We start from the raw sequence: 24,416 nt of genomic DNA on the forward strand, positions 1-24,416 counted from the left end.
TAAATCGATCCATTGTGTAAATACGAAGATCGATGAGCGGAATGGCGAGTGCGATCTATATACTTTCATGACCGAAAACCGTTCGCGCCGAGCGAAGCAATTATACTCTTTTATCGTTAGCAGCATCGCCCGTTCGCCTGCTTTCATTGAGTTAGATATTTCAAGAATGCGATCTTAATCTTCATTGAACAACTAACGCGCGCTTTCGCAGATGTGCAATGATGATTAATTGAAGTCGATAATGCCAGCGATAAACCCTGTTTAATCTTTTTGCGCTCCAATATGTTTTTCTTTTCGCAAAAATACGTAATCTAATCAATTACTTAAAATAAGTATAACAAAACAAATATATTTACAATGTGCCAAGTAAATAGAACTCTTTCCTCCCTTTCTTTTCCTCCAATTATTTCGTTTCCATACCTAAAAATCAAATCACCAAAAATCACGATCGAAAAATATTTCTAGTAATATAAGCATCATATTTATCTGAAAAAAGTGTGGTTTACGGTAATGTCTACGATACAAAGTTAAGGTATCGCGCAGCCAGGGAACGGCAGAAAGCGCATTTCTCGTTGACAGGCCTCGGACAACATGTTGCTTCCGTTGGCGTAATCATTAATGTTGCTTGACCACGTAGATGCAGATCCTGGCAATCGATACAGCCGATTCGCGTTGACTTATCTCGGCTCGATCAAACTACACCATACGCACGTCCCAATTTTTCCTCGTCGTATACAGTCGCTCTCTCTCTCTCTTTCTCCCCGCGTGCATCCTGAGATCGAGCTCGACATGCAATCTCAGCATCCGTTGCTACACGGGATAACGATTGCGCACCACGTTCCCCGGAAACCGCATTTTTTCGGCTGCAGGTGAATTAGCTTAGGAACGTTCGCGGATTTACAAACACCGTACAAGAAAAGAGAGAAAAACATCATTAAAATTGCAATATATACCTAATATATCTAATTAATATATTTAACGATAGAGAGATATATATAAAACGTGAGATACATTACGCGTAGATTTAGCGGCAAACGTTTAGTACATATATGAATAACTTCATTTGAATTCCTTTCCCCTCAATTTAGAAAAGAGGAGAGGCAAAGGCAGAAGTGCAAGCATGAGTATGATGTTGGCAACGAAGAAAATGCACAGACGGCAAAGCACGCAGATGCGCTTTCATGCGCGCAAAAACCGCGACCGACTTTGTCGCTTCTCCACGCTTAATTATTCATAAGCGCGCTAAATTGGCGCCCGCGCGCCGGGAAACGTATAACAAATAGAAAACGCATACGGCGATGATAGGCCCGCGACGCGCGCAGATGCGCTCTGATGCGCGTAAATGCCAGCCGCCGTATCATCTTTCCGCGGAAATTACTCAAAAGCGTGCGAGCTTTAAAGATACTGGAAAAGAGGAAACGATGTAAAACGCAGATGGCGATACGCTTTGATGCATTTCGAGAGACGCCGTACCGTTCTATGAGTTAAGTAACGGCCAAAAAGTTGCAATAAGGGGCAAGTTCTAAGTTAAAGGAAAATCTGTTGCTTAAATATTTTGCTCAAATATTTTACATCTAAATTACGCAAAGACGCTCTCAACGCCGAAATTAATAAAAGATTAATTACAGAGACGTGTACATATTAGAAATTAGATAATATCTCTTTGAAACGAAAATCGTCCAATCTCGAGGGCTCTCTCGTTTATACGAGACCAATCGATGTACAATCCTTAATTAAATCTAAATCATATATAAAATTTAATTATTCCTAACAAACAAGTTGAAAATAAAATTTCATCAGTTATACATATATTATATATATTTCACCTCTTCTCATGAGAAATAAAAACTCACCTTTAAATGCGTGCTTGTGAATTAAACCCCCCCCCCCCCAAAAAAAAACTCGATAAGTTGAAATTATTTGCTCCGTTTGATTTATATTAATCGAGTTAGAAGTCGACAAGTCTCAAGCGCGAGCAGGAAGTGCATATACAAGCTACTAGATCACACACAAAGGGGCGAAGGGGAGGTACGACCGCGACTGATCACCCGGGTAAACTGTGCCACTATAAGCGTTAATAATGTTTCACTTGTTGCGTTTTCTCGGAAAGCTTAATTAATCATTAGATCCCGCCGCCGCGGGTCGAGGGAGAGGAGGAGGGACGAGGGACAAGACAGCACTCTGACGCGGAATGAGAAGAGCGGGGCGCAGACCGCCCGTCGTCGCTGCTGCAGCGGTATCACACGACGCGCGTATGCAGCCGTGCGTGCATAAGTATATTCGCGCGCGAAATCAGAAAAATGCGCTATCTCGACTATATCCACAACACGCGACGCGCCTGGTAATCGAGGGGCGGCATGCGCGTTTCCCGATGCACCACACGCGAGCGATGAGGCATCGCGATGTAGCGCGTTCGCCCGCGACGCCTAACACGTGTAATATCCGTCTGCTCCGGGACCTCTCGCAGCGAGTCTGCAGCAAAAGGATCGCGCGAGATCGCAGCCGGATTGAGAACGAGGAATTCTGATTTCTGTCCATGCCGCGACCGCGCGAGCGAGACTTGCGTCGTCCGTTTCATTACGCATCTCTCCTCCGCGATGCGCGATTCGACAGACTGCTTTCGATTATCTATATTCAGAGAACCAGAAAATAATTTTCCTCAAGTCTCATGTTTTTATCTTGATATTAGCTAACATCTTGATAATAGTTTATATATTAGATAATATATCAACGCGTTATAGTATGTAAAATAATTGAACACGTAAGATAAAAATAAGAAATAAAAAAAATAAAATAAAAATAAGAATAAATTATATTTTTATGTTCAATTATTACACATAACGGATAAATACAAATAAATTACTTGCTACAAAGAAATCTGATGGTAAAATAAAGATATGCATTAATATCTAATTAACTAATTAATAAATTTTTCACACTAATTAAAACTTCCTAAACTCTTGGTAGCATAAAGTGAAAACTGAATGAAATAGCTACTAATGACTTACACAATTTTAGCTCCGTAGAAAGTAAATTACATATACATATATATCTCAATTCTCAAAGAAGAACGTTGATAGATGACATTTACATTCATATGTTTCTTTGCAGATGTGAAGCAATGATATATTATCTAGCTCTTTCCAACTTAATTGACATCCTGAATTCTCTGTGTCAATTTGCTTCCGTAGTCTTTTACTGCTTGAAGTACATCGATAGAGATTCCGCACTTTATCAGCGACAATGCGATCGCGGATCGCGTTTCACGGCGCGGCTCACAATGCAAATACATTCTTGCCGAAGTATCGACGATCGATCTCTCTCCAACAAGAGCTTACGAAGTCGGAACAACTACGAACCGTATCCACGACCCGTTATACGACTTCCCAGTTCCCCTCTATCATGCAGCCCGTCGCGGCGTATCTCGCACTTACGACAAACAATGCTGGTCTTGTACTCAATGGCGTAGGAATGCGAAAAATCGATCGGCAAGAAGCTGCACCATGCCTCGGCCGGCTTTACAAAACCCGGCCAGAATCCTCCTATTGAAGGCGACCGCACAGGACGTCAATCGCGACCAGATACGCCACCATAAAGTCAAGGGGCCTCAATGGCTCTCGTTAAGGGGAATACCGAAGCCGGTTTTTTGTCGCTAGAGCGAAATTATTAGCGCTGTACTTAAGTGGGAGTAGCATATCTTCCACTTCCGCGCGAATCTTTGGCAATTTGGATCGAAAGTCGGTCAGAGCGATAGAACGCGCGAATTCCGAGCGAACGTAGAGCAACAAATAAAATACTGCGATATTATATGTAGATATACATTATTAAACGTTATAGTGAAATTTCTAATATTTTCCTCGTTCGTCAAAATCAAAGAAATACACGGAAATGTATACATATAATGTATAAAATTTCATTACATTTTTCAATTACATTTTTATACAACTGCAACTAAAAAAAATAGGGGTAGAAAAAACTGGAAAATATAATAAAATTAAAAATAAATCGCTATCTCAAATATTGAGAAAGCGGCAGCGTAAAGCACATTTTTCAAAAAAAAAGGGAAATCTGCATAAAATCTATACCGGTAGACCGATTTCAATAAAATTTGAGGAGGACATACTTTCTATGATACTCTATTTGTGTGCAAAAATTCAAACTGGTATCTAAAAAATTGTAGAAGTAGATGCGTGTACAAAAATCCGTACACACACACACACACACACACACACACACACACACACACACACACACACATACATACATACTTCCGGACATTTTTTACTAATATGATTTTTCGACATTTTAGAACATTCTAAACCTATTTCCATCAAAATCTCGAAAAAAAAATTTTTCACCATTACAAAGCTTCCTCTATGAGGAAGCAAAAGAAGAATAAATTTAATATTTTACATCGTATATACTAAATTTATTTCCGTTACTATTATGATTCACTTATTGCCTCTAATGATACATATTTTTACGCAATTAAAATGTAACTTAATGTGAAAAAAGATACAAATATATTTGTAAATAAAATAAAATGCAACGGCAAAAAAATTCGATTTGTAAACGACTTGTTTATACAAATTATTTGAGCGATATATCATCACCGTTTCACGCTCGAAAGAAATGCGCTCTACTGCGCCGCAATCCGACGAAATCAATAAAGGATACTCTTGGAATCGTTGCGCGACATTGTTATCGCGATAGCATCATTAAATTAACGTATCACGCGGCCAACGAACAAATTCTAATGGTAACGTGTGCTCAGACGAAACAATTGCGGGTCGTGTGACGGGTTTAACGGTGCCATATATTAATACAGCTCTCTCGGCGCTTCTCCAAGAGCGCGCGGCTATACACATTGTAACTTTTACGCCGGTATTATAAATAAACGGCACTTGCCCCGCAATTACGGCGGATCGTAAAAATTACGCCGGTCCCTGCGTCCGCCGAATAAAAGTTATATGCCCGTTGCGCTTACGTCGCGTAAATACGATATCTCGAAGTTGCAGTTGCGACTCGGCAATTTGAAACTATTACAAGACGTACAGCGCAACGTTAAATCCAAATAAAACTCGTATGGTACACGCTCAATGTGCTTGATATATAGCTTCCAATCATGTTGTGTGTTTTGCAGACATTTAGAGAGCTCTTTATTCTCAGAGCTGTCTTCGTAATCTCTTTATAGCTCGTTTTGAGAAATTTAGTCGTTTAATTCCCCCTGAATTTGTCTCATTGCCGTACGAATATCCTTTAATAAGTTTTCGGTTGCTCAAGTAAAATTGTCTTTCCACAAAGGGTTGTACGTATCGAGCTTCGAACATTCGCGAGACTACTTCGAAATCAATCCGAAGTGACAGAACAGGGAGACGCGCAAGGAGAAAGAGGGTGGACGTATCGTCGACATCCGGCGTCGCGGGAGGGCCACAAATTTCGGTACCACGGTGGTCCCCCCTCGAGGAGAGTTTTCGTCGCCATCGGGCCTCAAACCGGAGCGAACAACGCGCAGCGGACGCAAAAAGGAATGACCGTGAAATATGATGCACGATACGCGCCACAGCATTGTCTTCGGCACGAGAACCGTACCCTTTCCCGACGAGAAGTCGCCGTCGGGACAAGGGGGGACGAGGACAAACGAGGGGAGGGGGGAGGAACGTATGTGCGAGTCTCGAATGGCTCCTCTAATGATACCGGAGCACCTCGATCAGCTTAAGGAGGATTTCCACCACTGGGCCACGACACGACAGCTCTCCCGGGCTCCATTCTATAGCGCGCGCGGGGCTTTTAATCCTCCTGCTGATTTCGCCGAAGCTCCCGTTCAAGCGGGGCCGCCCATCGTTAAACGTCACTAGTATTTTACTGTAGTCCAACGGAGAAAATAAACAGTCGCGCCAATGGAGGCAATTAGCAGCGCTCTCGAGAAATTTCTTCGTAGAAATACACTCCGATTCGGATGAAATACGATAAGAGAGCATTATATAGTGCTTGACATTTTTATTCACTCGACTTTTTCATTTCACTGGAGATCTTATGTGGATTTACAAATTAATCGGAAAAGCAGTTTTTAGAAGCCGGAGGGATGCAATTGCATGATGCAACAACTCGGAATATAAATCGCCTCATTAAAAAAAAAACCAGAATTTCAAGGTGCATTAATTTACTTGTTCTGCTCTATATACATCAATTTATAATAAATTATGAAAAATTATGTGACTATGTGGTTGTCAGGTAGAATTTAATTTATAGATAAATCCCCAACAAGATATACATAAATCATTGCTGGTGCGCATTGCAGTCAGAGCCTACGTGGGATAGATATTTCCAATATCACGGACGAGGCATTTCGGAAACTATAAACTGAGCTTCACGCACGTACACGCCTCGCAATGTAGCCGATATCGCACGCAGGTGCATTTCGGGGTGAGATGCGTGCGTTGCCGATGCAATTGCCGAGAGGTACTCAGCGCCAGTTTCCGATAACCGAGATGGCTCCGCATTGCTGCTGCTGCTACTGCTGTTATTGTTGTCGCGGCAAGCTCTCCTCCCTTCGGTATTTACCTTCCACTTTCGAAGGACCGATTGTCGATTGGAGCCTCGTTATATATATCGTTCGAGAACATCGCCGAAAGGCACCTTCCGCGTGCAGAGGACAGATAATGCTTACGGTACATTTTATTTTATTACGGTATATTATAAATTACTCCTTGATATATATTGATAATCTATATTCAACTCCTCTTTTTTCGCCCATTAATCGACAAAGGGAGCAAACTAATGCAACGATTAAACCAAAGATAACGTGGATATGCTCCATTATCCAGAATCATTGCAAAATTATCGATATTCTAAGCAAAGCAAGAATTTATCTAATCTAATTTGGGATGAAAGGAACACCGTTTAGAATACAATCGTGGCGGAGCATATATAAAACATTCAAAGGCCATTCGCGATCGCGCTATAAAGACACTATCGGCGGGCTTCATATTGTTGCGTCGCATCTGTTTAAATTTACGCCGCCACGCCGCGCAATGCGATATCGCAATTAAAGTAACATGCTCGCTAACTAGTCGTTACTTCGCTCATTATCGAACGTGTAACCGAGATACCGCCGTCTGCCGAAGGTGTTTCGTGACCCCGTTTTAACGCGCCTCTTATCCACGTTAACTGTTCGATCATCGGCTAAGTGAGAGGTTCTTTTCGCTCGTATTTCGAGATCGCCACGCGGGTGTTAGATTAACAACGGCAGCCATTTAGATGATGTAACGTCACCGGCACAATATTGTCGGCTGTGGGACCGATATTACCCAGATATTCGGAGAACGCGATTATTGGGATGAAAGGATAATTGTCCATTAAGCTCGTGGGGCAATACGGAAAAGATCGTTGGCGATTAAGTAGGAATTAAATGATTCGGATATTATACAGAAAATTGTGAAAATTTTGAAAGTAAACGGTTCCATATATAAAATCACGACAAAGTAAGTTAAAATCATAAAATTATACCATATCCAAGATCTATAATATCTCAAATTTTATATATTGTAATTAACTCGATCATTTCAATTAACAAATATCGATTTAAAAAAAAAAAGAAAATTCTCTGTCTGTTCAATCCTAATTGATATCATAATATAGAAATACATTTCTACATATTATTTACGGCGGCAGATAGACACAATGAGATAAACGACGTAGTATAAAATAAAAAATAAGGGAGGTTTGCTCGGCTGTTTGATTCAATTAAACAGAATTTCGCACACCATTTTCGGTCATCAGAAGTGAAGCGATTCGTCGAATCAATCTCCTCCTAAGTGAACGATGCATATACCCGAGAATCCACCATGACCACGGGGCACCGCACCGATTTTGCAGACGTGAATTAGACGCGCAGATCTCTCGCGAAAATAGATGAGGGACCGGTATCGACGTGTAACACACACGGTGGCAAAAACGTTCGGAAAACCGGCCGGTCATCCGCGGCGGCGGCGGCGGCCGGCGGCGCGGGGCACGGCGGGAAGTAAAATTAGCGCGAATCGCCCGCGGGCGGTATATATACCTACATGAGGACGGGCCATCTACGTTGAAGAGCCTTGTTAGCTGCACGCACGACTGCGCGTACGTGTAACTCCACGTGAAACCCAATACACCGAAGTCAATCCGACGAGCCGGGTGGCTGACTGGGTCGGGCGACGCGTCGGGGAGAGGGGCAAAAGAATATGCCCGGGCTTAGGATCGAGTGGATCGACGCGTGACCACACGTGTGATCTGGGTCAGTTTTTGGGGGCCGGATATGCTCGAGCATGGACAGGACCAGCGATAATGGAGGAGGGAGAAGGGGGGACGTCTAAAACTTATCCGAAAGTTTTCTCATGCGCCGTAGAAATAGCAGCCAATCGTATAAGTTAATTTTAATCATCAAATTTGGCAGTAGACATTAAACGGAAAATTCAACGATAAACTAAATGCAGATTTGTAAGCAAAGTACCAAGAACTTGCAAAAATTAAATGTTACAAAAATAAAAATGTTTATCTTCGCCCATTTATATCTATCTGTTATACATATATAATTATTAAATATCTCAAATAGTCAAATGGTCAAAATTTAAGCAATAAATTATCTTTTAAATGCTCGCAAACTCTTTTCTTTTCTATAATTCCTCTTTTCTACACAAGTAAGATTTGAATCGTATTAAAAAAGCTAAATTAAAAAATAAAAATAAAAAAGAATAAGTACTGTGTAAATATAAAGTACATTTACAATAAAACTCCAAGATCATCCAACATTGATCGTGTAACGTTTAAATGAATAATGTACCTACACGAAATAATACCTACGCGAAGTTATGAATCGCAGCAGCAGTCTATTGCATCGCGCGAGCAACACTCGATTTTTGCACGTCAACAGATTATGCGATCCTATCGAAGGTTTGATCGCAAATGTCAGAAGGCCAAGACGCCTGGTTGATAATGTAAAAAAGTAAAAACCTTAAGCTGTCCGGGGGGAACGCGGATGTCAAGAGGTCGAACGGATCCAGCAGGGAAGTCGGGACGAGTCCTCCTTCGGAGGAGTCCAAGTCATTCAAATGACTCACGACGATTTCCTGCGCGAAGTCAGGATTTAGCGATTCCAGCTTAGGATCTACTGGCTGGATCTAAAGCCATTCTCAAGCGCAACATCGAATGTATTAAAATCTATAAAAAAAAATTCCAAAAACACGCCAGAAGACTCATTTAAATGTCAATAAATAATTCTCACGCAATTGCATATTGAAATCTTCGACAAGAATCTTATTATATCTCCTACTATTATTTTATTGATCTAATAAGTTTAAAGATACTTTGTTATCTGTAGAGTTGTATAGTTGTCTACTTATAATAGAATGTTACAATTCACGTATAAATATCCAATTAAATATTAGTTAATCCCGGATTCTATGCGGTTGCTCTCCTAATGCATTGTAGATTCGTTCCCAGATATCTCGAATATTTTGACGGACTTCTGTAAAGCTCGTGAGCACAGCGCTTGTGAAAAACCTTTAATGGATAAAAATGTTTGCCCGTTTCACCGTTCGAAATACATTCATGCGCGTTGTCAGACGAAAGGGATGTCGCGAATCATTCGTTATTCGACATACGTCGCGTTCTCGCATCCTCCAACGTTTCTATTAATATCCGCGCGCGCGTTGTTGCACGAACACCCTCGTGCATTTTTGCCGTTTACGAATATCGTAAACACTCGAAGAAGCTTACTCGAAAGTCGCACATGCAACTTACATTTACTCTTGCAAATTTCTAAAAAAAAAAAAAAAAAAAAAATTTTTAATATCAGAAAAATAAAAAAATCGTATATTTGAATGTCAATTTTACGCAAATTAATTACTTGAAACTTATTATATAAAACTTATTGATCGCAAAATTCCGTAATGAAGAGAATAGACTACCGCATTGAGTATAATATAGCCATCATGTAATTATACGTACATAATTTATAACGCAACAAAGACCTTATTGCAAATAATAATTTATTATAATATTAAATAATTAATGTGATAAAAATTGGCATGCGCGTCGTGATTTCACTATGTGGGACAAACATGTGTTGCATGAAGTATTTCGGAGAAGTGAGGTAAAGAACTGTGAAGCAAAATACCCTCGCGTGAGAGAAGTTTCGGATTCGTATATCAATTACGAAGAATTAATTGCCAGTCTCGAAACAGCATGTTATGTTGGCCAGTTTAAAATGTTGCATTAGCCGACACAGGGGGATAAATTCTCTGTTACATTATGTCTTTATCATGATAATATCGTATAATTTACGTGAATTTCAAAAATTATATTTTTATAATCGCGTAATGTATTTCGCAGTTTAGTATCTGACTTTTATTGCCGTATATATATTTCATCGTAATTAATAATAAATTGTTATTGTAAATAATTGTAATATTTTTTAAAGCTTGTCCGAAAAATTTAACATTTAATATTTAATATTTTTTGAAAAAATCTAATAATATAAATTTAATATGTGTGTGTGTGTGTGTGTGTGTGTGTGTGTGTGTGTGTGTGTGTGTGCGTGCGTGCGTGCGTGCGTGCGTGCGTGCGTGCGTGCGTGCGTGCGTGCGTGCGTGCGTGCGTGCGTGCGTGCGTGCGTGCGTGCGTGCGTGCGTGCGTGCGTGCGTGCGTGCGTGCGTGCGTGCGTGCGTGCGTGCGTGCGTGCGTGCGTGCGTGCGTGCGTGCGTGTGTGTGTGTGTGTGTGTGTGTGTGTGTGTGTGTGTGTGTGTGTGTGTGTGTGTGTGTGTGTGTGATAGAAAAATGATATTGAATATTTCGTATTATTCGATTATTAATCTCAATCATTATACTTAAATATACTATATAGGATTAAGTTTTATAAAAATACTTTGCAAATATTATCTAATATTCGTTTAAGAGATGAACTGATTTATGAGAGAGAGAGAGAGAGAGAGAGAGAGAGAGAGAGAGAGAGAGAGAGAGAGAAAGAAAGAGAGAGAAAAAGAGAATCGTGCATTCTCTGAGAAATACTGAAAAGAAAATAACACCCCCACCTATAACTCGGCGCACAATCAAGAACCAATACATCACTTTAATATATCATCCCAGTACGAACGTACGAAAGGGTTAAGACCCTCAATAATTAACCACGCTGAAGTGTTCCAGTCTCACGCCGCTGGATTATTCATCTCTACGATTGAATTATTAAAAATCGTCCCAGAGTCGTTGGGCGCGCAAGTCATTGCCGCATGCGTTGCATCATCGTGCATTTCACGCGTAATTCACGGGCATCATCGCCGCGAACTCTCGGGATCGACGAAGTCGCCGGCGACTTATTAATATTAGGATCCGTCGAATTAAGATTCCTCCGTGCTGGAAGCAGTCACGCATAGATCATCCGATTGCGCTCGACAACAACGAAGCGGGACCGGCGCGGCGCGGCACCGAGACCGAAGTCTTATATTCTATTAGGTGCTTCTCGTCTCGACACGGGACTCGTGGCTGATTAGCGAGCAAGAAAGGAGCTGCTGTGAATCGATAATGATCGACGGTAGCATTTAATGACTTACCGTACGACACCGTCAGTCCGTTATATTTCCGCGTTGATTACGCGAGACGACGGAAACTTTAATTGAAAATATAATAATAAATTTACATATTACATCTTGATAAAAAAAACGATAATTAAAATTCATTAGTTCGGCGGAATTAAAAGCTGCGGAGAGAGAACGGTTCATAAAATGACATTTACAACGCTTTATACACGAATAATAACCAAAAACAAAATGTTAAAAATACATAGTATATCCATCTAAATTGTACAACTCTATTACAATGTATTGTAAAATAATAAAATTTTAATATTAATATAAATAACGAAAGAGAGAGAGAGAGAGAGATGCAAACATATGCGGTTAAATATTCACATCGTTTTTATCGGAAATAAAATAAAACATCATGCATATATGTATAAGCAGTTTTTATTTCCGGTTTAATTCATTTTTTGTGATTGTAATATCAAATTGCAATTGCTAGAAAATATATAGATGCAAATACTATTTTGAATAAAACTGTATAAAAATATATATTTGATATCACAGGTAATTGCAATAAAATATAATTTTCATTATCCTTCATACTAATTATTTGCTAATGAATTGCCAACGCGAGCGAATACCAGAAAAAGCGCGTCACCGACCTTGCATTATACGGCTTGCAATAAAGCTCAGATTCAATCTGCCAGTTAATACTACAGAGGCAAAGCTATACAAAAAATGTTTGTCATTTTCCAAGGAATTCATGACGCTGGCGCTGTTTTAATTTTAGAAATATGCGATATTTCGTCATAAAACAGCCGAAATGTGTTACGTACAATTTGTCGGAGGTAATTAAATCCGTGCCGCGCGCACGTCGGCGTCGTGTCGCACAAAGGCGTGTGTCATGTGCCTCGCGCCACGAATCTCTCATCTTTCGGATTATTTCCATTCGTTAGCCATTGCCTAGAGATTCTAGGAATCGCTTCAATAATCATACAGTACGGTATATTATTTTATCTGTGTTGCACACATACAAAACTTTTAATGCAAAACATTATAAAATAACGCGGAAAAGTTCAAAAATATTGTAATTATATTGTAAAGTATCAAAAATATGAAATTTTAAATTCATAAACATTTAAAAAAAGAATATATAAAATATTTAAAAAAAAAAAGAAATCTACAAAGGAGTCTATAAGATGTAGCTATAGACTTTTCTAACTTACGAAGATAATTTGAGAAACTTTAAATACTTTATCTCCGCACGATGAAAAAATCGAGACATCCAATAAAAGTTACGCAAAGAAGAAGGCAGACAGTTCACTCTATTATAACTTCACCGCGCCAACTACGGTAACGATTAAAGCATGCGGTAATCGGCACGATCGTCGCGATTAATAATCTCCTGCGGAGCGCAGCAGATACGAGAAAGGCGCGGTACGATCGAGGGATCGCGAGCACCTTCCGTGCAATCCAGTAGCCGAGAGAGATACGATCGACCTTCGTGGGGTTTCGCCTCCTCTTTCCATCTTCGATTTCTCCACGCTCGTTCCGCGCATTACGGCTCGGATCGGGCCGCGCGTACCGAGTGACGTGAAATTATAATTCCGTAAAATTAACGTTGCATATGTTAATTATTAAGAACCGGTCCGTGGTCTCGCGGCCACCTTCAAGGTTTCCCCGTTCCGTCAACGGAACATGTATACATGCGTGTGCTCGCACGCGAGACGTGATGCACGATCCAGCGTGCATATATCCTTGTGCGTGGGGTGGCATACGGCTTCGCCCTGACCCGCCGCCGATATGGTGACGTTGGACGTCACCGTGAAATCCAGCATTTTCTCCTGAATAAGAATTCCGAGACAAAAGAAAAATGACTAGAATCTCTCGATTTCAGTTCTTTTCAAGCGGTTTCGTTTTCTCTAACCAGAGACGATTTATCGCGACTAAAACTGATTTCAAGTCTCAACCGCGAGCCCGCATTTCGTCACTCTATGCACCGGCTCTCACGATAGAGAGTGTCGCGGGAAAAAGTTGAGTGATTTATCATGTGAGTGTTTTATCGCGACAAGAAGTCGTATAAAGAAGTCGATTGTTCCGGTTCCGTGATATCGAGAGCTTTCTTACGCGCAAAGCTCCGTCGTCGTCGCGCGTGCAAAAATCAAGGAGGAAACGTGAGGAAGGCGGCGGGCGTTTCCACGTCTGTGCGAATCAAACTGACGCCCGGAATCGAGTGCGTGCAGCGTGGAATCACCTCGACGGCGTGGAGGAGAAGGGGGACGCATTAGGCCGCGGCTGTGTGCCGCGGGCAAACAAATCCGCAGGGTACACGGACGGCACCAGTATGTATACAAAGCCGGTGTTGTCCGCCGTGTCAATAACGGCCGACGAGAGAAGAAAACACGCGCGTTTGGTCGGCAAACGCGCGCGCCGTTTTAAAGCGAGGAATCGCGATTTACGGCGCCGATCTCTTCGCGCGCGCGCGCGCGCGCGCTCTTTGCGAGAACAAAAGCCGGGGCTATTCCAGAGCGGAAAATCGCTTCGACATGCGCTCGCCGCCGAATAATAGCACGAGGAAAATAGGAGTGCGCGGCCGACGGGAAGTCGAGCGTTTGCCGAGGAAATCGGCGTTTCGCGTTGAATCTATTAAGACTTCGCGAGGCCTCTCGAACGAGCTTCGACACTTAACTCTCCGGCTCGACAACGGCGCCCTGTTACAATTCGTCCGGTATGCGTCCGGCGTATAGAGACGCGCGCACGTTACAATATCAAAACCGGAAAAAATCCGCTGTGTTGAGTGGCGAAGAACGTACTCAGACCTCTTCCAGAAGAGATGAGAAATTCTTCACGATTTACACGTCACGAGTGTCGTGGAATGTTCGCGGCACGCAATTCTTGACAGGATTAAGATATTTAAGCTATGAAAAAAATCTGATACTATAGATAAAAAAGTTCCTTTTATGAATAACTTTTAAAAATGGTTTTGTTAATAACTTTTTACTTTTGCGATGTCAGTCTTTTGTAAAATATGTTCTTATTTACAATTCTTTTTTCTTTCTTAGAAAATTTAGATCAACTCGGTCAGTGTTTTAATGGTTTTAATGGTCAAAATTGAGACATTGCGGCACAAAATAGCGTCCTATCAACTTTTTACAGAATTTACCAGCTGACAAACTTCTGTAGAAAGTACGCAAAAATTAAAGTAGAATTCAAAGGCATGGAACGAAGAAGTTGCACAACTTCGCATGAATAGTAATGGTACGACTTCAGCTTCGTAAGAAATTAATTACTGATGACAGCGATCACAGTCAGATACGCTCACACTTCGCTAATAGCTAATTAGTTAAGCTCTTCAGATAACGAGAGGGGAAGCATTGATTCCTGGAAGCAATAAAAATAGAATGTGTCCGCGCGCTTCAGAAAAATACTCCAACTGATTTAATTCACCGAATTGAATTCGTAGAAATTCGAATCTTTTCGTGGAAAAATCAAATTTCATCTGCAACACGTTTCTTTCTTCGAATAAAATGGAAATGTTCGCCGAAAGAGAAAAACGCGACGTAGAGAAACCGATACTGAATGTGCGGCTCGTTGCGATGTGCATTTCTCGAATGCTATGCGTCGTTCCCGTTTAAAGTATCGGAAATCTTTTAACGAGCGACTGACAATTATATTTTATTCGGAAAAAATCTCTTCGGAGAAGATAAGCTGGAACGAAGGCCAGAAAGATTATAATTCCCAAAATGCGCTATCTAAATTTTCAGAGAAAGCAAAATATTTAATTCCCATCGCAAGCGGTTTATAAAAATCTCGCGAGATTAAAATCTTCCGAATGCAATATCGGTGCAGTAAACGTAACGGATTATCGAGGGGCAGAATAGACAATGGTAAAAGCGCGCAACACACGGAGAGAGAATAGCAGACTCGAAAAATAAGACCGGTGGTTCCTCGATGAACGACGCGAGATCGAAATCGAAGGGAGTCGCGATAAGACCCGCGCTTCCGTCGTTGCGACAGGAACAAACGGTATATACGTGAGCTTACCGATATATACGTGCCTCGCGGTTCGTTAAACGCGGCTGCCACCGACCGAAACAATGGCTTGTACACGATACGTGTGCCGTGTGTTCGATCCGAACGAAGGGGGACCCCTCATGCGAGAGCGGCACAGCAAGCGTAGGGACGGGTCGAGACGTCGACGTCGTCGTCGTCGTCGTCGTCGTCGTCGTCGTCTTACGCCGTCGACGCCGCTGCATATGTATATAATAACTTCCGGTCGCGGTAAATTGTTTCCTGCCGACGAAATAATTAAATCTGGTCCGCGGGACGATCGTTCTCTCGACGCAGACGCGCGCGATCTCGCAGCGTTGCGCGATGTCAACAGCGGAGAAACGCGATTTCCCGTCGTCGTGGAATAACCCAGAACGGGGAGGTCGCTCGTACGGCTTTTATTGTTACGGCAAACTCGAAACGAGTCAATACACGTTAGAGATTCTTTCAGAGCGAACGAAACGCAAGTATAAAGCGGAAAAAGCATCAGAAATATGAGATCTAACTTTTTTTTATTAGAGAAATGTAGAAATGTTGACCGTACACACAAACTTGGAATGATATTGATAATAAAAAATTATTTAACGTCTACATAAACATCTTTATTAATGTGCGTGCGCTAAGGGATAAATTTTACGTCTGACGTGAAATTAGCAACACGTAATAAACACGGGAGAAGAGCGTGGAATGTGAGGAGCGGGGCGAGCGGGGAGTATCGGAAAGGCGTTGGCCTTTCAGGAAATCACCCAGGCAGGAGACATCTGCGCTGGTCCGGAAGGATCGATTCACTGTTACCCGCAGGATTCGATGTAATTGCGCGACTGAATGCGCGCCGGGTTGAGAAGTCAAACGCGCGCGCGCGCGCTCGCGCGTAAACGTTTAAACGGCGATTACTCGTATATACTTTGTCGAGGAAGATCGACAAGCTCGGCCCGCAGCCACGACCGGTGTGGCGAACATCGTTTAACGACCGTAAATTTCCACCTCTCCTCCCGTCTTTGTGGACTCCTCCAAGTCTACACCGTCTACACGCGCCGTCGAGTACGCCGTCATTGCACGTACGGAGACACCGACGCGCGGGATAATACGTCGGGAGGCGCGAGCGGCGTGAAACCTATACGCGTAGATTACGATCGCACGCGGATGCGCAATCGTGTGCGTAATTGGTTCGTTGATTAAACGGCGAAACAACGAGACTCCAAATATCGATGGAACTTTCGGCTGCTCAGAAATCGCGAATTATTGCGCGGGACAAAAATTCCACAGATTTTAGAGAAAATAATCACGCAAGAATTCAAAACCAATGTCAGAAAAAATGTAAAAATTTACCCTTTTAGCGTTAAATGTGCCAATCTGATATTGAGTTTTATTTGTTTTGTGCGACGATTAATGTAATGTAAATCTTCTATTTTTTGAAATGTGTGATGGAGAGAATGTTTGCAATCTTATCGTACAGAAATTGAAGAATCTCGCGATTGTCCTCCCTGGAAAGGCGCGAAATTGCTAGTCGTCACGGTCGCCTGCATCCATCGATGCAACATCGGCGCCGCACTAACTGGGTGCAATGTACGATGCAAATCTCGGCGTAAAGGGGCGCACACATAATCAGTATTACAGACCATATAAACGAGAATTCAAAATAGTGATGGTAATTACTAATTATACGTAAAGATCCCTTTATCGCCAGTAATAAGTAAGCATCCGATATATATATACTTAAAAAAAAAAACACTTAATCGTAGTACTAGAAATGTAATACTACGTAATGTATGTAGCAATCGCACGTGTATGCGTGTGTATGTGAAAAGATCTTAAAAAGACAAAGAGATATGCAACAAATCCTAAGCGATATATAGCCTGGCGCGCTTGCTCGATATCTCGCGATCCAGGTACAACGACCGGGAATGTACGACTACCACGCAAGTACGAGCCGTGAGCGGCGTTCGGCTTGTTTGTGCAATTGCGCGTGTACACGCACATGCGTAAGCGATGGGAGGAGACGCGTGATGTTCCTCGTGTAACGCTAATGCACGAAAACGATCGCTAGAATCGCACAGCACACTAAAGTTAGAGTCTCAACGTGACGCGCGATTTGCTTCGCTGTGCTCGCCGAGCGAATAGCAAGGGATATACCTTACGTGTTGTGGCATTAGAAAACGCATTTAAAATCTCTGCTTGATCTTGTATTGATATTTCCGAGGCAATTCTATTTTTCCAATGCTTATTTTTCGAGAGGCGTTTCTACTTTTCCAATGATTATTCAATTTTACTAAGGAATCTCTAGAGTTTGAAGAACGGTAAAGTTGGCGAATTTCTTATTGAATAGTTTATCGTCTGTTAAAATAATTGCATTTTAATTGATGTGTTTCCGTGACGATGCGATGCACTCTTTCACGAATTTCCTTTCATACGCTGCACTTTACTGCGATGCGTGGGTGCTCGATGATATTTACTGCTAAGTAGTCGATGCAATCTTGCCGGGTGGCAAGAAGATCCACACTGGCTATACGTATCGGATTACCGGGTAAATCTCCGAGGGATTTCATTCCGGTTATTATGTCGCGTGGAAGAGGGATCGCGTTTGAATCCCCATCGGTTCTCAAATGACTCGATTTTGTATCGTTCAGCCTTATATTGTGGAATCTTTAGATCATCGGAACCTTAAGTCAGGCAATCTAAGGCAGCTCGTTGAAATTACGTAAGTAGAGAAAGAGAGAGAGAGAGAGAGAGAGAGATGGGACAATGTAAAAAAATATATCCTTAAAGAACTTTTGATATAAGATTTTTAAATGTACGGAACTTTGAAATTTGTAATAGATTTCAGTCATTATTAAACTTCCAAGACTTTTGTATTAGATATTTTATATATTCAAAATAAATCAATAAGGAAACCTATATTTGTGTGCGTGTTTTCCAATCTCGGGAGATTATTTATGACCACGGATGCGTAACTTCCCGCGGCTCATGCTTAATGCAAATTCGCGTAACAGCAACAACAGTTTGGGTGAATATATTAATTCTCTCATGCCCGGGTAGATCTGTGAAATAATAATCACGATAACGTGAAAGCTACGGGAGATTATGATGAATTTCGCGTCTCTCTCTAACGTAAATGGTTTTTATGCGATTTTTCATGGAACCGGAGCGCTTTCAGAGTCCGCGAAGCTCTTTGACCTTGTGTAATTGCAACGAGGCCGCGGCTTCTCTCTGCTTCTCTCTCTCTCTCTCTCTCTCTCTCTCTCTCTCTCTCTCTCTCTCTTTCTCTCTATCCCGCTTCCTCTTCATTTCTTTCCCAATGCCTCGCGCGTAATACGCGCTTCGTTCTAGCGCGAGGTTTTATTAAACGAGAGAGAAACAGCCGCTCGGCCGTATAGTAAATTTCGAAAAACGGCGAATATATGTAGACGGTATGAACGGCAAGCGGAAACTCGATACGCGTTCTTCGTAATTTTTATAAGCCGTTCTCGCGACAAAAAATTCTTTCTTTTTTCGAGACCGTTTTCCGCGCATTCCGTTCATGTGCGGCTTTATTAAAATTGTCGTCCAACCACTATAAAGCTGCGCAAACACATTCGCTATGCGTAAATAAATAATAATGGCGCGCCGCTCATGCAGGGCGTTGCACCTACTGGTGTTAGTGAGCTGTGCCCTAATTGCTCGTACATTAGAGAATCTGTTTTTGCAAAACAAATTACTTCCCGTGTATGTGACGAGATCGTGTTTATTGCGAAATCTCATACATAAAGTACGCGTCTATTTATGAGCGCTGTTTATGAATATTTATGAGCTCTTCTTTGAAGATTGATTGATCATATTATGTTGTCATAATTTTTTTTATCAAATATAATAAATAATAACCGTCGCAGTATTACATAACTTTCTCTTTTTACATCATACATTTTTCGTAAGCGCACAAAATCGTTTGAAAATGAAAACTTTGCATTAGCTAAAGCTTATCAGTGAGCTTATCAAATTGGAGAATTAAATTCAAAAGTTTGGAAACTTCGTAGTTCTTGCGGTACGTGATACTATTATCGATATACAATTCGTAACGGCATCGGTATTCACGTCACACGTGTTCGGACCACACATTTAGCTCTAAGTGCGTCTGACGCCAAGTGTCGCCTAATACAAAGATCGCGTTCAACGTCAATGTGCCACCAGAATCAGATAGTCCCATTTAGCGTTAAACGCGTGGCGCGAATACGGGCTCCAAGTGCTCTCTTTCTCTCTCGCCGTGGCGTTGTAACACACGTTACGGTATACGATAAATTACGAAGAAGGGCAACGTGCGCCGTATACCAGGAGGGTCAAGATCGCTCCGGAGGAGAGAGAGAGCCTCGGAATGCCAACGATCTCGCGAACACGCGGCGGGTCTGTTTGCGCGTTTCGCGCATTCGCTCACGTTGCAGTTCGAAGGAATAATTATAGGTCTTGGCAGAAAAGGGACAGAAAAAAATTAAGAAAGGAGAAAGGGGGAGACGAAGAATGAGAGATAAAACGAGAAGGAGCATTTGGCATAGTGGTAACGGTGGCCGATATATCGCCGGAGCTCACTGAAAAATAAACGGGAACACCCCGTTCGCGTTCCCGCGCCTCCGGTGCATCGACGTCGGAAGACCGGCGCACGTGCAACGTATCTTCCTATCTGATACGTCCGTGTCCACGACGGGTCCCAAACGTCCCTCGCGGCTCTCTCAGGACCGCCGCGGTAATTCTTTTCTGCGGTAATTACGCGGTTGATAAAATGACAGCATTCCGGTCGACGGCCAAACGATCCCATAAGGTCCACGTCTCAATCGCGGTCTTAATCGACCGAGAGAACGAGGGCTGATGAGTATAACGTTTCATTTTTGCGAAAGCGTAGACGTATATAAATTGGCTATAAGGGGGAAGATAAGTTAGCTATTACCTGAAGCCGCGAGAAAAGAGGAGGAGCAGAACAAAATTTTATTAACAGTGCTAGACTTTTGAATGGAAAAAAATAAAGAAATATAAAATTAGAAATGGTGGTGTAAAAAAAAAATTGTTTTAAATTATTTAACTTTTGAAAAAGGATAGTTTAAATTAAAATTGCCACTCTAAACTCTAGTTAGAGTAAACTCTTAAACTAAATTAAGACACATGGTATTCACAATTATTGGATCAAATTATTTTTAATCTAAGCGCAGAATAAAAATAATCGTGGCGCGAGCACGAAGCTGCGTTTGCACGCCGCTCTCGTCACACGCATCGTTGACCGATGGCAGGGTTCTTCGATCCATTAATCTGTCCATTTAATGGGCCGGTCGAAATAATGTGATTAATAACGGGACCACACCCCGCGTCATAAAGTACGCCGCTAACGAGTGCTTAATAACATTCGTTGACAAACGTTAGTCCAGATAATTGTGAGTCCGTGCGCGAGATTGGGCGTCGCGGGATTCCGCTATGACTCCTTGTTATACTTCCGAGATTTATGGCGATCATCCTCCGCGTTAATAAAGCCGCGCGTATGAGATTAATGTTCGTTACGACGCGTTGGGAAATTGTTAAAACGATCAACTTTTAATGAGTTAACGCGGCATTGCTCTCGTATACGTCGCTTATTCCTCGTCCATTGACCTCACGGTCTCTTATTTCAATTATCTATCAACGAATGATTTGACCGTTGTACACATGATTTGACTTATGTACACATGATATAAAATGAATGCAGATTTTATATGTACGCATAACTGCGCTACTACTGCGCGCAACTGTCTTACGAATGGGGAAAAATATATTTTCGCGTATAAACGCAACACATTGCATTGCAAAAACTTAATTAAACCAAAAGATTCAAGTTTTACATTTAATTTTTACTTTGGCAAACGTTTCAGACGCATGAAAAAAAAAAAGAGTTCAATAACTGAATTTATCGAGTCAACTAAATTTCGCGATATATTGGTATCAGAGGCGATACTCTCGCGCGTTCTCCGCGGCTGTTTTTGTCAGTTTCAAACAACGGAAATGTTCCCTCGCACCGTGACGCGTGTTATCGACAAGGTATCAAGCACTGTATCCAGTGTATCCCCACGAGCGTCGTCGTCGTATCGCAGAGATTGCTGCGATATGTGTTGCACACATGTAGCACGGCGCCTGTTATTACGGGGAAGGAACAGCGTCGAAACAGAACCATCAATTAGGCGTTTGAAGCGAGACGAAGCCGTTTCCGCGCGCGCGGCGCGGGAGAGTCGCAAATTAATTCCTGCCAATTCTCAGAACGGATAAAGCTTCTCCTCTAGCGAGAAACACTGAAGAGAGCCATACGCCGCCGTGATTAATTTAACACGTTTGACCGACAGTTTGACGAGTGTAACTAACGTGGTAAAGTTCACCCTGCGAGCGGGGCTAGGTCCGCGCGCTTTTAATTCACGCCGGTCACATCAAAGAGTCTCGCTTTTGCGGGTAACGCGTTTAAAATGAAATAAATTCCTGTATTGTTATTTTTTACCTTTGTATTTTTTTGTGTACGTCCCTCAGACGTGCCGATACCTGGCGAAGATTAAAAGTTCAAACATCGTAGATTTGCATCGTAGATTTGCAATTACGAAACAACCGAGGTGTGCTTTTTGTGAACCTGTGCAAGTTATCGATTAATGCGACACGAAAGCATGCGAAATTTCGCACGTCCTTCTCCGAATATTAAGTACCATAGAAATGTCATTTTAGCGCGTCATCCTCATCGCGTTGTTAATTAATACACCGTGGCGGCTCGAAATAGACTCGTGCACATAACGCCGGAAATCACCGGTTCTCCTAGTCAAGTTGCGGTATGTCACGTGCGGAACGGTTTATAGGCACGTCGTAATGCGTGATTCCATAGACCCTAATGGCATAGGGGAACGTATAATAGTAATGCGTCGTGATTTTGCAACTGCTAAAATAGCGCGGATAACAACCGCATCCGTTCGGGATACGCGCGAAGATATCCCTCGCCGGATGAGCTATAAATGGAATTAATAGAATGCAGTAAACGCTAATAAAAACATGTCTCTGTCGTGCAGGTAAATATTCCACGTCGAAGTCAATCTCGATGATCAATTTTATGGCATCCCAACGAGAATAAATAGCGATAATGATTTAAGCTATTACGTAAGGTGCATGAATGAGTAATTCGCAAGATATGAATATAAATTAAAATATGCAATGTCATACTTGACTTTACATATAAAAATAATGCAATATAATCCATGTCTATTTCACTGCAGGAAAGCATCGCGAAGTATCGGAAACAGAAATCGTGACACGTTCGATACCGTATACTTCAATGACCTGTATATTGACGTGTCCACTTAAGATACATGAAACGTAACTGATTATGCTTGTGAAACCGTATGAATGCAAATTAAATTTAACGAACATGTTTGCGAATCGTCGAATCGATTTACGATATCGATAATGATAATATTGTTGACGCGCTGCAAGCCTCAAATGTGTTTCAAATAAAACGTGTTAGATACAGGCGTAACGTAAGATAAGGGTATCTGTTCTTTACATATTTTAAATATACAGATTTGAATGTTGAAACTGCGTTTAAAAACTAACCCTTGGAGGCTTTATGTTAATTCCTTGCGTGGCGATCGGCCGTGATGTTGAAACGCAATCGATACGATCGCGAATCCGAGAAACTGTATTGCAATTTATATCGAGATTAAGCGACACAGTAACCCTATTGCGACCGATCTCATGAATGATTTCTCGATTTCGTCGAGCGATATCTAAATGCATGCAACTCGCTCGGCCTTCCCCGGCATCGGTCCTATACCGACATGCGGTTGTGCACTTCGCGCATTCGAACGCGATAAAACAGTCGCGGGGTAGCAATCGCGGAAACCCTTATTATCAATAACGAGAATTATATCTCCGACAAGCTATGCGAAATGCTTAGGCTATATATATATCAGAAAACTTCGCATCGCGGGTCTTACACGGTCTTTTTCTTTCGAACTAAACTTTGAGCACTTATCACGATCACGACTTTTCCCAGCAACTTTACGCGTCAGGTTGTCCGACCGCGGCAACAAAGTCGGCGGCGACGCCGTCGGTCGTCGCCCGACGGGCCCGTCGGGTCGTCGTAAAGCCCGTCGGGGCAGATAAGAGCGTGTAACCCATTTTTTTTCGAAATTATCTTATGACGCCGGCGTCCCCGAACCACCCGGCGCGCGATGCGGCACAATAGCCGCGTTGTTCAGCGCCGACCGGCTGCACCGAGGGACGGGAGAGAAATTTGTAAACGTTACGCGAGGTTTACACACGTTACGATTTACACTTGTCGCCGCTGTCGCGAGGACTAGGTGAGAGAACGCGTTATCGCTCCACGCTCAGGCGCAACGTCGCCGGTGCACGTGCGCGACACGATTATGCGACACGCGCTCGACTCGCCACGATTACGCTGTTAAATGTGTGACATTCTATGCTAATTAGATCTGGTCGGCGCTGTGGCCGTGATTATGTTTACAGAATGCGACGGCAATTGTTGGAATGATTCATTCACGTGACTAGCGTTGCTGTTTGATAAATGGAATAGCTTTCAGAATGGGATAATCAAATTCCGAACTTTAAACGCTTCACATTAGAGATGCCTTGGAAAATATTTTTTTTAATGTGTTATTAAAATAATTTTTTGTAACATTTAGAAATAAATAAAATACATTTATACATATATATACTATTGAACCAATTGAACCCTATATTAGTAGTATGTTTACGTTATCCCAAAAGAATACAGTCAAATAAAATAAAGCTTATATACCACGCTATAAAAAATCATATTGCCTAATTGCGATATTA

The 24,416-nt window shown here is 42.0% G+C and overlaps 1 protein-coding gene and 1 long non-coding RNA gene across 3 annotated transcripts in view; both read right to left on the reverse strand.

Annotated features, from left to right (window-relative positions):
• LOC143897215 (thrombospondin type-1 domain-containing protein 4) overlaps positions 1-24,416 on the reverse strand; it is a 57,986-nt gene that overhangs the window by 19,487 nt on the left and 14,083 nt on the right. The gene's annotated exons all lie outside the window — the stretch shown is intronic.
• LOC143897219 (uncharacterized) lies at positions 744-23,573 on the reverse strand. The gene is made up of 3 exons (XR_013256880.1): positions 23,555-23,573; positions 23,172-23,254; positions 744-863 (listed from the first exon to the last, which is right to left on the reverse strand). It is a non-coding gene; the product is annotated as an uncharacterized LOC143897219 (long non-coding RNA).

The sequence above is a fragment of the Temnothorax americanus genome, unplaced genomic scaffold, assembly GCF_048541705.1.
Source record: "Temnothorax americanus isolate GAGA-0224 unplaced genomic scaffold, ASM4854170v1 Scaffold2, whole genome shotgun sequence".
In the NCBI taxonomy this organism is placed as follows: Eukaryota; Metazoa; Arthropoda; class Insecta; order Hymenoptera; family Formicidae; genus Temnothorax; species Temnothorax americanus.